The 15,770-nt window shown below is 42.2% G+C and overlaps 1 protein-coding gene across 3 annotated transcripts in view; it reads left to right on the plus strand.

The window, feature by feature from the left end:
* The window catches only part of LDLRAD3 (low density lipoprotein receptor class A domain containing 3), a 119,965-nt gene that overhangs the window by 31,339 nt on the left and 72,856 nt on the right, over nucleotides 1–15,770 (plus strand). The gene's annotated exons all lie outside the window — the stretch shown is intronic.

Below are 15,770 nucleotides of genomic sequence, written 5' to 3' on the forward strand. Positions count from 1 at the left end.
TCTGATGCTAATGGAGTAGCTTCAGAGAATAGGCAAAGCCTCAGTGTATGGAGGGTTGCAGTTTACTGGGCTTTTCAGTTGAGACTGTGGGAGCTGTGACTGCTTCAACAGAAGATCTGAACAGAATGTGTCACCTTGACTTTCAAGAAAATTACTGCAGTAACTGGGAATCAAAATTGGAGAAATGAGTCTGTGAAGAATCTCAGGTGCCTTTTTAAGAACTTTGTTGCTCCTACGTGTCTTCAATTCAGGTTTCCCCAGGAGAAAAGTGAGTTTTGAATATTCAGCAAGATTCCTGTTCTTTCAAATATGGACCTATCTTTTTAAAGAGAGGGTATGTGTGACAGGGCTCCGGTGCTGAAAGTCTGACAATCTTAGTAAGTCTGGAGTAAGTCTGCTTAGGTAATTGGTTAGAAAATCTAACCCCAAATGAGCAGAAGCAAGTAAGGACTGCGAGTGGGTTGAGACATTGTTCTGCCAAGGAAGAATCAGAGTTGTCATAACAGCAGTGATGCACTGACATGCTGCCTCGTGGAAATGCAAAGGCTGGAGGCTGCTTTGCTTTTGTTGCTTCTGTTGCACACTTTAAGTAGCAGAAACCTTGGCTAGTGTCTGTAAGCATTACACTGGGTGGTCTCTCTGATGGCAGTGGCTGTCAGTCTAGCACTGTGTATTACCTACCAAAGTAGGTAATTTTAAGTCCTTAAAAATACCTATTATGTACATTATCTTCTGAACTTCTTCTAGTGTGTGATAAGGACAGAAAGGAAGGTGCAAATGTGTATGTGAATAGTAGTGGGAGAGCCACAATTAGAGCTAGCCAGTTGCTGATTTCTTGGGGCTGTGAAAGAAAATTGAACATTGTTCAGAGAAAATACGTTCTGGTTGTCCTTGTATTCCAAAGATGTCTCCTGCTGCTTGTTTTGTCTTACCAAGATTTGATAGCTGCTTGGCAGAAGTCTTGGCATGGCTTGGCACTAGCAATTCTCTGCTCATCAACTTGAAAAAAATGACTGCTGAAACTCAGAGATGCACAGTTTTGAGCTGCACTGTTGTTGTCATTACCAAGTCAATACAGTTTGATTTTTCTTATTTCTTTGTTTCCAGGGATTTGGGGGAAAACCAGAAAAGCTTTCATAAAGTATGGTATCTTGCTTTTAATTCTTGTTAATTAAATAGTCTCTAGCAGTAAAAACATGATGTGAGACCCACTGTGCTAAATTTACACCCTGCAATTTTCAAACATTAGTTGCTGCTAAATTGGCAGAGTGACTGGAACCAAATATACCTGCTTTGCAATTATATCTGCTGGGTTGGTATTTATGGGAATAGCCAACTGGGCCAACAAGAGTAAAAACTGGAATTAACCCTTAATGGCAGTATGCTGAAACTGCTGTTTCATTACTGTGCTCAGCTAGGTGCTGAAGAACCTCTGTTCTCACCAGCCTCAGGTGCCACTGCAGTGATAATGCTTATTTTCCAAGAAGCTTGAAAAAAAGATTGGCAAATTTATGAACTTCATGCATCCTAAGTTCCAGTTTGGATTTTGTGTGAAAACAAATGTATCCTGCCTTGGAACCAAGTGGTATGCACATTGAGAATCAAAAATCTATTACTGAGTATGTAGAATCCACATCTTTTGTCTACGCATTTTGAGTTCTCTGAGATACTAAGAGTTTCATTTTGTTGAAAATTTTCATGAGGTTCTTGAGATGTTGTTGGTTTCTTCTGATCCCAGTCTGTGCAGCTCTGCAGGTGATTGCTCAGCTCATGGGTTTGCTCCGCAGCCCTCACAGCATTTGCCGGTTTGGTGCGCTCTGTCTGGACATGTCTTCGCCCCAGCTTCTACAGAAAGTACACTTTGTAGCATACATAGATATCATGGGTGCCAGAAGGAATGTGGGGCTTTCTGTTTGTTAAGCCAGGAAAATGATGTGTGGAGTTACAGCATGGGGTTTTAGAGATCTCCTGAGTTTTGATTTGGCTCAGTGGAGAAGAATACCTGATGCAAAAAATGTTGAATGAAACCTTAAAAGGCAAGAATGGTTTCGTAGTTAACCGGAAATGTATTCATTTTTGTTTGCTGGGTTTGTCCCCAGGATTGACTCATCTGAATGAAACACATCCGGATTTGGAAGCTGCAAGAGGGCTCACGTGAGACACCCAAAATATTTGGATTAGGGGCTGAAGTATGTAAATGCTTAATCTTTATTAACTAGAGTGTACTGGGAAGCTTCTTTCTGAGACTTTTTGTCTCATGGGCACTTTGAGTACAGTGGATAACATATTTTTTTCTTTTGAGACCAGGATAGGTATCTAAAAAGCAGGTGCTACTTTTTTCCTTTTTTTTTTTTTTCCTTTTTTTTTTTCCCTTTTTTTTTTCCCTTTTTTTTTTCCTTTTTTTTTCTTTTTTTCCCCTTTTTTCCCCTTTTTTTTCCTTTTTTCCTTTTTTCTCTTTTTTCTCTTTTTTCTCCTCTTTTCTCCTCTTTTCTCCTTTTTTCTCTTTTTTCTTCTTTTTTTTCTCTTTTTTTTCTCCTTTCTTTCCCTCCTTTCTTTCCCTCCTTTCTTTCCCTCCTTTCTTTCCCTCCTTTCTTTCCCTCCTTTCTTTCCCTCCTTTCTTTCCCTCCTTTCTTTCCCTCCTTTCTTTCCCTCCTTTCTTTCCCTCCTTTCTTTTTTTTTTTTTTCCCCCTGAGAAACTTTTCAGAGAATTTTAGGAAATAAAGGAAACAACTGTCAGGACGCAAAAAGTGGGAAAAGGAAGAAAGTTAGTATACCACAGAGACAGAATCTTGGTCTTTTTGTTTTGTGGCCCTTTCCAGAGACACTGTCTACAGTTGCATCCGCTGCTCCTGGGGAAAGTTCATTTTTCTCACGCACTCATGAAGAGCTTCTCTGCTTTTTGCTGAATCTTCCTCTGTCTACCTTCATTCCAGTATTCTTTACTCTTTGCTGTGCTGTTAAATGCAGGAAGTGTTGAAAAAGCCAAAATGCAAGATTACCTATATTACAGTCAACCCCTGATTTTACTGCCGGCTTGAGAGCAGTCTGGAGTGTGTGGTGTCTGGAATGGTATCTTGCTGTGGCAGTATTTGCTGGAAAGAATCAGCCACCAGTGCCTTTCAGGAAGATTGCACAGCCCCACTGTGCACCCCGTGTTAATGTCCTGTTGTGTGGAGGCACTCTGTATATTCCTCTACAGGGGAACAACATCATTGCTCTTGGCTGTGGCTTCTGGTACAATGAGTAAGTGAAAGAGATAAGGTGAAACTAAACTCCAGTGAAAAGAATGAGCCCCTCACTTCAGTATAATCCCTGCCATATATCTGCCTAACAGCATGTTTCCTATTGACAAAATGCAAATGACATTTATTTTTCTGGTTTTGATTTGCTTACAGAAAGCAGCAGCAGTCTAATCCGTGCAGCAAACACTGAGTAACTTTATCTTCTGTATAAATTTTTATTATTGCTGTATAGAGCGCATCAAAGAGCCCAGTTTGAATGGGAGAAAATCACACTTTAAGTAAATGGTTATAAAAGCTGTTATTTTTCACTTGAAGTGATTATCTTCTAGGTTTCTGGTAGTGATTATGGGAAATTTCCAACTTCAGATAAATAACCATGACTCGTATCCATCTGTCATTCCTGAGCCCCATCTTCTGTCCCCACTTAACTGTCTTTGAGACTTACCTAGTGGAGGGCATGTGACCAAAGCTACAGGAAAAAGCAAATACACAGTCTTCTAGAAAAAGAAACCTCTCAACTCTGAAGGAATGGCAAAATCTCTTCCAATAGACTTAGGCCGTGACTTTTGAAAATGCTTGTGTCCTGTGGTTAATTAGACCAGTATGTTAGCACGGGTCTCCAAAATACTGTGAGAGTGGTGAGAGCTCCTGGACAGTCTGAAGGGTGTTGCTGTGGCTGCCCCATGGCGTGTTGTGTTGTCATATATCTGGTAGATGAAAATCAGCTGATTATAACCCAGCCTGCTGATACTCTGAACTCAAGGCTCTCTTTCGGCTTGTTTTGTTGAAATTGTTTTTTCTAACAGGGTGCAGTTCTGCATTATGCACCTGGTGAGGAATGAGTTGCCTTTCTCCTTAAAGATTCAGGGATGTTCTAAGTTCACTTTGCATCATGTTTTGTCACCCAATACACATGGTCTTTATGTATGCCCTCTTTCCAGTCTCACTCTTATCTCTTCGTTAGATTTGCATGTATTGGAAGAGGTTACCATCTATTTCCAGGTGATGCTTCTGTTTCGGAATACTATCCCATCTTCACTGTCTGTGTGCTGTCACTACCACCTAGTACAGTCACTTCCCTTTTCTTAAACCGCTGCCTTTCCTTGACTCTGATTGTCTTCTGGTAATTCTTCTCCTAATTTTAACTGTTGATTCAGTATATTTAGAAAAAAATTCTTGTTCCTCTTCCAGATTTTTTAGGAGCCTCAGGAGAGAGGTTTCTGGTCTCCTGGTTTTCTTTTCTTAGGGCAAGACTTCAAAGCAGGAGCTGAGTTGCCTTCCTACGGTAGAGATGTCTGCAGATCTGTCTCCTGTCTAGATTAAAATCATGGTTATCTGTCATCAATCTCCTCACACTTGAAAATTAGCTCAGTGTTGTTGAGTGAAAGGTTATGAGTTATTTCTTTATTGTTAAGGACATTGTTGATGTTTTGTTTTGTTACTCTGTCTTGCATCCCAGCCTTTCTTGGACTTGGTTCCTCTGTGGAGCCTCACGCCCAGCTGTTTCTTCCTGGCTCTTTTTGAGGTGTGACCTTTTCATGTAGTCTCAGAGCCCAAGTTCTCCCCTCATTACCAGTACCACAGCTTACCTTCTCCTCCTGATGTGCTGTCAGATCCTAAATGCAAACTCTCCAGATGGGCAAGTCCCTCTGCCATCTCCGTCATCAGGAAGATAATCATTATCACCATTTCATCTTGGTTTGCTTTCTCCACTGTTATTACACAGTGAGTTTGCTTTCAGAGCCCTGCGCTTTTTGTCTCTAGCACACCTTTGAAATTGTCACTCGCCAGTGCCGAGGGATACACTTGGAGCAGGTACTGGCTGTGGAGTTGCAGTGAGAGCTGCAGGTTGTGTCCTGCGTGAGAGAAATGTCGGGAGCCCCAGACAAGGTCGGGGCTGTGACCTGGTGCTGACCCCAGGAACCGGCACTGACCAGGTGACCTGACACTGGCACATAGCAGGAGCCAAGGACTCAGGTATAAAAGGTATAAAAGCCCAGGGATTCCGTTGTTCAGGCTCCCTCTCCAGAGGCACCAGATGAAGCTGGTTTTGTGTTATGCATCATGATTAAATGACTTAAAGGAGCCAGAGATTTGGGACTCTACGATGGGAAACCAGGGTTTATCCGGTAAGGAAACCTTGTCTGACTGTGTGAGTGTGGGGTGTGCAGGGAGTCAAGTAGGGCGCCCATCGGGTCACTGTAGCTACCCACTGTGTAGGGGCTTCAGTCCCAGCAGTGAAAGTGTCTGGTCGTAGGAGTGTGACTGCCAGAGTGACTCCTGGGTAGTCAGACAGGAAAGTTTCTGTAGCACCAGTAAGATGTCAGTATCAGAAACCAGCCTTCACCATTTACATCTATGCTGGGACACAGAGTGGCATGTCTGGTTCTGACATGCAGCTTTCCTTACTGGGGAAGACTTGGATATACAGCTACCAAGAAGAAATTTGTGTTCTTCAAAACTTTGGTGCTTAAATAAGCAATCGTGGCATGGTTGTTAAAGACAAACAACTATTATGAGACTAAGTGGTGTCTATTGCAGTTGAAAATGGCAGAAGTATTTGCTTTAGGTTACCTGACTTAGCCTGAGAAAGGCTACAGTCCTTGTTGTGTTCTCAATCTGGTGGGGGCATGTATGTTCCTTTCTCTCTCTTCTGTGATGGCATAAGCTCTTGAAACTTTGTGGTGGGTTGACTCAGACAGCACTGAGAACTACAGCTCTAGGTTAACTTTTTTTAAAGCTTGCTGCTCACCTATTGGAGTTTCTGCAGTAAGAGAAAGACAGGAATTTATAGCCAGGGTTGAAGAAAGATGGGGCTATTTGCTCTGATTTAGATCAGCTTAAATCCTGTTGAGGACATGTGCCTTTAGGTAATCACAGCCATGTACACAAAGCAGCAGTTAGTTTGATATAGTGCTTCTGCTCCTGACCGGTGATACCATTCCATACCGTCATCATTGCATGGGTTTGGACTCTATGATCTCTGTAGGTGCAGAGGTTGTCATTTTGTATGGTTGGGGTTTTTTTTCTCGCTGGCTGAAACACCATTTTGCCTACCAGTTAATATCTGTTTATTGTTTGTTTGGGTTTTTTTTTTCACATAACTCTTGCTTAAACTGCATTCACTTGCAAAGGTTGATTCTATGTCTGATCTGTGAGGTGAGACGTAAGACTACAGAAATATTAAATATTCTAAAAGTGCTGAGTGATTGATCATTGGAGGAGGGGCAAGATGATACTTCATTAGCATCCTGCTGAAGCATTTTTTCTGCCCTTCTGTTTTCGTACTGCTGCATATTTGGGCATTGTTGTTTTTGTATGCTGGGATACAAAAGAGGGGGGAGTGTGTCCTGTATCGGCTACCAACTCCAAAGGACTTTAGTGGGTTTTATGCCTATAAGTTAGAGCATACTTTAACCACTGCCATAGTGAAATGCTCCTAGAGCAACTGACATTATGGAGGTCTTTTTTTCAGAGAATTAACACTTTTACAGCCTCACAGTTAACTTCTGGCAGTCCTTGTGATTACTTCTCATTGGTGCAGTGCTTTAAGGGGTTGTCATGTGACACAACAGAACAGCTTGAAGTACCACTTGCCTGTGGGGAAATAACCTAATAGTGAATTCAGTTGTTTTCTCCAGACAGAAAACTGTGGGATTTTTCTTACATCATGTGTAAGGCCTAGATGAATTTGCCCAGCTAGTAAGGCTGAACATCCCAGAGTTTGCACAGCTAACCATCCTCTCTGAAGGCCCTGAAATGCAGGTAATTCAGTACATCTTTTTGAGCAAGAAAATGTGGTTAACAGCAGCCTTTTATGACCCCTTGCATCTGCACAGTGCAAAAAAAGTCCTTGCAGAAACAAGTCTCAAAGAGCAATTAAAAGCTTTTGATCTTTGAAAGTAAATTTTCTGGTTCGGTGATTGGGGAACTTGAACTTAATTGTGGTAGATAGGCTTTTTATTGACATAGAATATCATGCGAGGAAATTTAAACCTTTAAAATTTAGCCCCTGCAATTGTTAGAAAAACAATAAAATAACCATAGTGTTTCTTGTTAAATGGAAGGGGTTTTTTTCATCACTTCTGTTGCTGTTTGTTACTCCTTTAAATTTGATGCTGAATGAATCAAACTCAGTCTTGCTGCTGTTGCATTTCAGGCATGATCTCAGTATTTTCCAGGCAGAATGTCAGCTTGGCGTGTTTTTTGGGAAATCGGAGTAGTATGATGGATCACATGAGCTTATTATCTTCTTGTTTACCCTTACTCCCCAATTAATTTCTCTTAGGTACATCTGTTTGATACGAAAACCGATGGCAAGTGTATTGTTAAATGAAAGACAGGAATAATGAAATCTAAATTCTGTCCCAAGATTTCTTGTCGGTCTTCTGCATTATTGTGCATAAATCATTTAGTAATTTGTTTTTGTGAAGACAAAAATAATGTTTTCCTCAGGGTGGTGTTATAGCAGCGTGCCATAGAATCACAGAATATGCTGTGTTGGAAGGGACCCATCAGGATCATCAAGTTCAACTCCTGGCCCTGCACAGGCCACCCTGGGAGTCACACCCGAGAGCATTGTCCAAACACTTCTTGAGCTCTGTCAAGGCTGGTGCTGTGACCACTTCCCTGGGGAGCCTGTTCCAGTGCCCATACACCCTCTGGGTGAAGAACCTTTGTCTAATACCCAACCTAAACCTGTCCTGATATGGCTTCAGGCCATTCGCTTTGGTCCTGTCACTGGTCACCAGAGAGAAGAGATCAGTGTCTGTCCCTCCTTTTCAACTCCTGGTAAGTTGTAGAGCACAAAGGTCTCCCCTGTCTCCTCCAGGCTGAACAGACCAAGTGCCCTCAGCCCCTCCTCACGTGGCTTCCCCTCAAGGCCCTTCACCATCCTCATGGCCTTCCTTTGGACACTCTCTAACAGCTTTATATCATTTTTATATTGTGGCACCCAAAACTGCCCCAGCACTCGAGGTGAGGCCGCCCCAGTGCAGAGCAGAGCAGGACAATCCCCTCCCTTGCCCGGCTGGCCATGCTGTGCCTGATGTACCCCGGGGCACGGGTGGCCCTCCTGGCTGCCAGGGCACTGCTGGCTCAGATTCAACTTGCCAGTGACCAGGACCCCCAGGTCCCTTTCCACAGCGCTGCTCCAGCTTCTCATTCCCTAATCTACACACACAACCAGTGTTGCCCTGTCCCAGGTGCAGAATCCAGCACTTGCCCTTGTTAAACTTCACACAGTTGGTGTCCTTCAAAGGTATTAAAAATAAAATGTTTTTATCTTTCCTGCTCCTTTAAGGAAGCAGTGTGGATAGCTTTAGCTTGGATAAGAACAGCATAAAATCTCCATTTGACCTTCTTGCTGGGGAATGCTTCGCTTTCGAGGTGCATTAGTTCAGTAATCTAAAGTATTCCTTCCTGCTTATTTCTGCTTCCTTCTTCTGTTTAAACTGTACTAGTTTGGAGCTGTGTTCACTCTGCACTGTTAATGGCCCATAGCCTGTTTCCCTTCCACCACACTAAGTGTGGCGAGAGCCCGCAGACCTGCGGGATGTATTTTTGGTGTGTACTCAAGCAGCTGCACTGCTGCTGAGACAAGCAAATGTGGAAGCTTTAGTGAAATGCCCAGTCCCCCAAATATAGAATCGAGCCACAAAGTCTGCAGGATTAAAGTAAGGCTGTTCACCTTGGCTCACTTCCTGCACATGTTGTTGCAAGGAAAAAGCAAATGGTTGTTTATTAGGGAATGATTTAAAAGATTAATTAAGGTGCTTGCATGGCTAAGTGCTGCAATGCAGCCACCTACTACAGGGAATGTGCCAATTGCTTTGACTAATGCTGTAAGATAGTTAGAAGAAAATACTCTGTTCTGTGCATATTGTATTATTTATGGTGGGGACCCTGATGGATTAATTGATCTCCAGTTCAACAAAGGCAGCTTTTGCAGTGAGGAAGTAATGGGTGAATGATGGGCATTGGATAGTAGTCAGTATTCCTTGCCACAGTAGTTTTTCTGTCTAAATTAAAAGAAGCTATTCATTCTAGTGCTCTGAGAGGGTTTTCCCATTGTCTTTGACTTCCCTCAGTAATATTTAGCCTTTAATTTGAAGTTACCGTAGGAGTTTCTGATCTTTTGGCTAGGACTGATCCATTTTAAATCTTGAAAATGCCAGATACCAAATATACCACATCTCATGGATCGTGGTTGGAAAACTGAAGGAGGGAAAGTTGAACCTGATCAATGAGCAGTTGCCTGAGTAATCACTAATTTACCTGCTGCTTCAGTGAAGAAACATTTTTCAGCACTTGTATTGCAGTGGGACTATCAATCTGCCTTTACAAATAACCCTCATAACTTCTAATATAGCATAAGCACTGTAAACATCAGGCAGTTTAAATGAGGATAGGGATTAAAACTGTTCAAGGGGATTTGAGTTGTCAGATAATCAGTAGCAGGTGTCCTTTACTTGTGGCAGATGGCTTAGGTGTTGTCAGAGGTTTTACTGCAGAGCAAGAGAGAGCTTGTCTTATTCTTTGCTTCCCAAAGCCAGCCTGAGTATGCACTGGCATGCTTTTCTTCTGTTCTGGCAAGGACCTTTGCAGCAGAGCATAGGAAAGCAAATCAAACTGAAGACTGGCATTTATGCTGATTTATATGATGCACTTACGAACCTTCAGCTGCAAACAACTTTTTGAGTAATACCAGAATGTTTATTTGAGAGATGGAAAGTACACTTCATCTTCTTTGATGTATTTTCCTTACCTTTTTGGTGCTGTTAATGAGCAATCTTTTAATACCCTACATGCTTGAAGTCAGTATGGGCACCTTTGTCTTCAAAACTAGTGCCTTGTTTTTATTTTAACAAGGGGTGAAGTGCATGCAGTAAAGAGGTTGAGCAAGTTTGTTCCACAGTCTCTCTGGGTGGCTGAGACTCCTGACTTTCTCCCATAAGCACAGATCATCTCTGCCTTGTGTTTCAGTGCAGTGAGTGTTAAGCCAAGTCTGCCTTAATGCCACTGGTGTTATCTTGCTGACAACATACTTCTATTGCCAGTGAAGTTTGTGCATGCACGTGCAGAACTGAAGTTTATAGGCAAAGCAGTTTCTTCGTGCTTGGCTTTTGAATTCCTCCTCTGAGTGCATCACCTACATTAGTAGGTCTCTGTGAAGAAGACATGGCATGAGTTAGATGCTTCATGTCAATATAAAGAAGTTGGAAGAGAAACATTTGTGCTGAAGGGCTAAATTTACAGAAGGAAGTGGACCTGAAAGTAAGTGTTTGTAAGTAGTTTGTGTTCTCTGAGGAATCAAATCTTGTAATAGCCTACCAGTCACTTGACACTGCTTATTTGCAGTCTTAAGACCACAGAGGAACATCAAAAAGTGCTTGTTCAAGTCTGCTAATATTGCTCGTTTTTCTTTAGTTGTGATGTGTTTTCCTGGTGATCAAATATTGGCAGGTATTGAAGGTATGTCTTTTTGATGCCATCTTGCTGCAAATTCCAGCGGCTGACTCACTGTAGTCTCTCTCCTTTTGTTTTCATAACATTTTGCAGATTTCAGTAGAGTTAAAACAGATTTCTGATGTGTTTATATCAAACCTGGTGTGGATTTGTACCTGGCACGGGTTTAAGCAGAAATGAAAAATGAGTATGGAGTATAATGTGTGCATGGTGTGACAGGAAAGTATCATTAGTAACCATTCAGCCTCACAGCTACATGCCAGCCTGATCAAAATAATGCTCTTCACATATGAAAAGCTTTAAGCAGCAATCCATTGAAAGTATCCAGTGAAGATCCCGTGATTCGCAGAAAAGACATGCCAGAGGTTTGGCATTGAAGAGTTCATGCTTCATCCTTGGTGATAGATACTTTTTGCCAAGAGGCTGAAGTTACTGGCATTGTTCATGAGGGCATTGAAGACGTAAGTGTCTTGTATTTCTTCCTCAAAACCTCCTTGGCCAAGCTGATTGCCTGTTTGTACTGATTATACTTTCTGGTATGGAGCTGTGTGATCAGTAATGATCTGTTCTGTAATGTGCACAATTCTCTGGAGTGCTTTCGGGTAAAGGTGGTTTTGTGAAGGATATCCTTGACTTGCTTTCTTAATACAGTGCAAAGTGCTTGCTCAGTATGACTTGTCCTTTAACTTATTTTTCCCTGATTCTTTTTCAGGAAATATTAAATATTTAGATACCAACATTTTTGGAAGTGGCTGGTAAAACAGATTGATTTTCCTTACTCAGTCCCCTTCAGAGTGAAACATGAGTCCGTTTTTTTTACATTCAGCCCAGATGGTATGCTGCTTAAAGTGAGCAATGTGTTGCAGTGAAAATGGACTACTTTCCCCTTCTTTCCGTCCTCCTTTACTTAACTGAACACATCCATATAGCTCCTATTTGGGTTGAATTCAAAATTAATCAAAGAGGCTGCAGGGTAAGTATGTCAACTGTTGGAATGCCAGCTCTGCCAGATTGAAGGAGTTTCTGCTCCTGCCAACAGACAGTGCAGCTAGTTGGCTACACAAAACCTGACATCTTTATGGACCTTGTTAGAAAATGGACACGAGGATGTGGTTTGGTCCTTTCTGTGTCTGTCTTGAGTGTGTCTGTAACGCTGCCTCTCCTTGTGCGTGCACAGCCCTACATTGGGCTGTGTGCTGAGTGGGCAGGAACGTCGCATTCCTGAGGGCTGGGAGCTGAGGACTGCACTGAGGATTTCTTTGAGGGTTTTTTAAAATCCATTAGGAGAGACTTGCAAAGTATGAGGGAAGCAGAAGGAGTAATACCATTTAAAACAGTTCCACATGTGCCATTGTTTTGACAGCTTTTTATCCACCAATGGATTTTTTGGGCATGGAGTAATGCATGAAACAAGTTTCTAGATGCATTGGCTGTGGCTCTCAAATTGCTCTCTGTAACATGCAACTCTCCTAGGAGGTGATGGAGGTCATGTTTTAAGAGAAGTATTAGTTTCATTGAAACTGGTTTGAGTCAGAGTTCCATGTTCCCATTCCGGAGCAAAGCTTGGGTAGGGCTATCTGCAAGTATCTTGATTTTCCACTATCTTTTGTTTGTTTGGTGAAATGGTTATTAATACATCCTTGCTTTAAAAGAATATTTGGGATAAGGTTATTGTATGACAAAGGAAATCCTGTAAGCAACTCATTGGGTAACAAAATTTGATACCTGTTTCTGGAATGTTGCTTCAATCTAATAGGGTAGAAGTATGGTATTTATTTAAAGGAGTTTTTGAAAGGAACAGGGACTTGATAGTGCTTTTTTAGGGAGGTTGGTTCTTGTTCGTGCTTTTTGCTTTTTGAAACTCTAAAAATTTCTGCAATTAGTTAACTTGGTCTAAATTTTTTCATTAAAGGAATATGGAGATCATTGCTAAAACTTTTCAGGCAAGATAACAACAGTAGATCTGATGGGAGCTGAGCTTTGGTTGTTCTGCCCAGGAGGTGTTACAGTGCATCCAGTTGTTACATTTTCTCTCAGGAACACCAGGATGCTTCATGGGGAAAAGGCAGTTCTGTAGCTGGGGCGGGTAGCTGTGAGACCTGCTGTTGGTTCTTAGCTAGCAGCTTGCCCACGTCGAGAAGTCTCACTTAAATGCTCACAGAAGGACTTTTCATTTTGAATAGGTGCTACTTCCACGTGGAAGGGAGCAGGGTGGATGAGAAATACAGATATGAGGTTAGATAAGAAGGTAGTGTAGAGCAATGGAGAGAGATGCCGTGAGATTGGCACCTCTTTGTTGTTGCAGCCTAAATGTACTGCCTTAGTTGCTTAGGTTCTGAGAGAGCAAAAGCCTTGGTAATTTCTAGTTCTCTTGTCAAGCTTGAATAAGCTCTATTTTATAGCAGAGATTTATTCTTAGCCAGGGCATTCCAGTTTTGTAATATCTGAGAACTTGTAAATTCTAGTGAAAGTTATGGATATTACCAGGAAAGTCTTCCTGTAGTACCATACTGACTGGAAAGCTGCTTTTGAGGGGACTGTAGAGAAGGGAGTTAGAGTCTGCTGTTGAAGCTCTTACATACTTTATGACATAGAGTACATGGTATATTGACTGAACTTCTACATTGCAAAGAATACTGAGATATCTCCTTCCTATCTTGATCTGACAATGGCATCCTGTAATTTTGCAATACTGTGGTAGATTTCCTCCAGAGGTGGTGTTCGTGCAGTGGGAGTTGTTTGCTAATAAAAGGTTGTGTAAATGCTGACAGCTTCACTCTGCAGCTCTCTGAGTGTGGTGGTTTTCATTTGGTCATTACTTAGCAAGTACATGTCAGTGATACAAAGACTGATCTGAATGTGTTCAATTACTGTTGTAAGGGGGAAAAACGCCATAAGCAACAACGAAGCCCTCGCTGGTTGAACATAGAAGTGCAGAACTCGGTTAACAGTGATGCTGTAAGGCTGCACTAGCCTGGGGGTGCTTATTGACGAGCGCCGTATCCGTTCAGTGCTTCATGGCAGGAGTAGCCAAGGATAAACTGTTGCCATTGCTGATTTAAATTCAGGGACTCCGGCACAAGGCAAAGTTGGGGTGTAGCATTTCCCCAGGAGCTGCTGGGAGCAGTGAGGGTCCTGCCTGACTGGGCTGGAGCTGAGCTTGTTCCAGTGTGCTGTAGGCTGTAACAGTGTAGAGAACAAACCTGCTGTTATCTCCGTGGGAAGAACAATGATGCAGGGAATGAAACTGAGGTTTGAATGACACTCCTAAAAGATGTCTAATTACCAGCCACATGCCTGGGCATGCTTTTTGGTGGCCATCGCTCTCTCTCTTTAAGGTGCTACAGCAGGAGAGTTACAGGTAGCTCTGGGTGTGTGGACAGTGGCTCAGATTGCCCCGTTGCCTCAGAAGACCTTATTTCCACCTTTTTTTTCTGAACTACATTATCTTTTTAACAGCTCAGGGCAAATTTCCATTAAGGCATCTGCTCTGTGCTGGTACATTCTTGAAACATCCCCAGGAAAGTCAGCCATTTGCAAGAAATAGCCTTTGAAAGGGAATACATTGTTTGAGACAGACATAGGCGTAAAGAGCCTACCTCACTGAAGCATTCCTCTTGTGTCTTTTGAAGTAGTGATGTGAATCTTAGCAGTTTTGCCTGTGTCATGGATGGAGCATTTTGATACGTTGTGGGGGAGGAAGGGAACTGTCTACATCTGGCTGATTCAGGAGTTTCTGAAAAGCCTCATGCACTAATCATGCTGTAAAGCTTATTATTTTGGTAGATGTGTTCTCCAAAGATGCCTGTAGAAAGCAGATTCCTCCCAGGGACTTCAGGAATGCTAGGAAAAAGGTCTTACCTGAAACTTCTTATCCTGATAGTTGTGATCTGCTCTGTGCCCTGTGCAGCACTGAAGAATGGGGCACTCTCCATGTTGTGTTCATAATGGTTTTCCTTGCCCTTGGTGTTCAGGCCTTCCTGGGAGAGGAAGGAGTTGGACTCAAAGAGCAACAGGAAGCAACATGGTGTAGGGGTTGGGCAGTAGGTTGGGCAGAACCAACCACAGCTCTGCAGTTCGAAAAACTTCCCCCAGAGTTCCAAAAATAATGTGCTTATTGTCAAAACAGATAAATGATAAGTAAATGGTTAAGCTTTGTGTCAGCTTTGTTTGTTCTTCCTGGTTCTGAACCATGAGGGTATGCAGGTTGGCAAGGAGGATGTTTCTGTGACACCTCCATCCTTACCTGGGAAGGTTTGTATTTCCGGGATTTTTGCCTACTCAAGTGCATGTTGCCTGGGACTAGTCTGGACTATGACAAGAAGACAAGGGGAAGGATACTATTTTTCTTACTCTCTGCCTTGTCTTGTAGCTTCCCCCAGCTCTGTGACAGGTCATGCCATTTTTATGCTTATTAAAGCGTTTGAGTGTCATTATCCTTCCTTCACTGAAGTTTGTGTTTCTGTGATACCTGCATTCCAAAAAACAATGCACAAAGTGAGAAAAATGGTAGATTAAAATGACTGAGTAGTGCTGTGTTTAACGTTGAAGGCAAAGCTCTAGATTTCTTTTTCTCACTGTTCTCTTGATTTCCAGTATCCTGCTACTGGCAGACTCAGTGTGCCAGCTGCCTTACTAGCCTGTGGACAGATGTATGCTAGGGGACTGTATGAACACCAAGAAGCTCAATTCTGACTTTGATCAGCAGCACTGTGTTTAAAACTTAATTGAAAACCTGGTATGAATGTCAGTGTGTTACCTTGTGCACAGCCCTTGGCTAACAAGAACAACAACAAAGTATTCTGCAAGCTAAGAACCGATCTGACAAAAGCATGGGAGGATAGAACTGAGTTCATGGGAGGATGTAGCCTCATCTGTTTTACTTCTGTTTAGACTGACCCTGTGAAGAGGAGAGAATTTTTTTTAAACAAACATTGCTTTGACCTGAGTATACATAGGGGCCGCATGTGTGTTCTTAGAAAGAAAATAGCAAAAGGAAATCTGCAAAATAGAGTGTGAGAATGGAGAACAGATAAAATGAGAATTTAGGAAAAAGAAAGT

Source organism: Corvus kubaryi, unplaced genomic scaffold, assembly GCF_017639235.1.
Source record: "Corvus kubaryi isolate FWS band 111438036 unplaced genomic scaffold, C.kubaryi_AGA036_p1.0 37392, whole genome shotgun sequence".
NCBI classification, from domain to species: domain Eukaryota; kingdom Metazoa; phylum Chordata; class Aves; order Passeriformes; family Corvidae; genus Corvus; species Corvus kubaryi.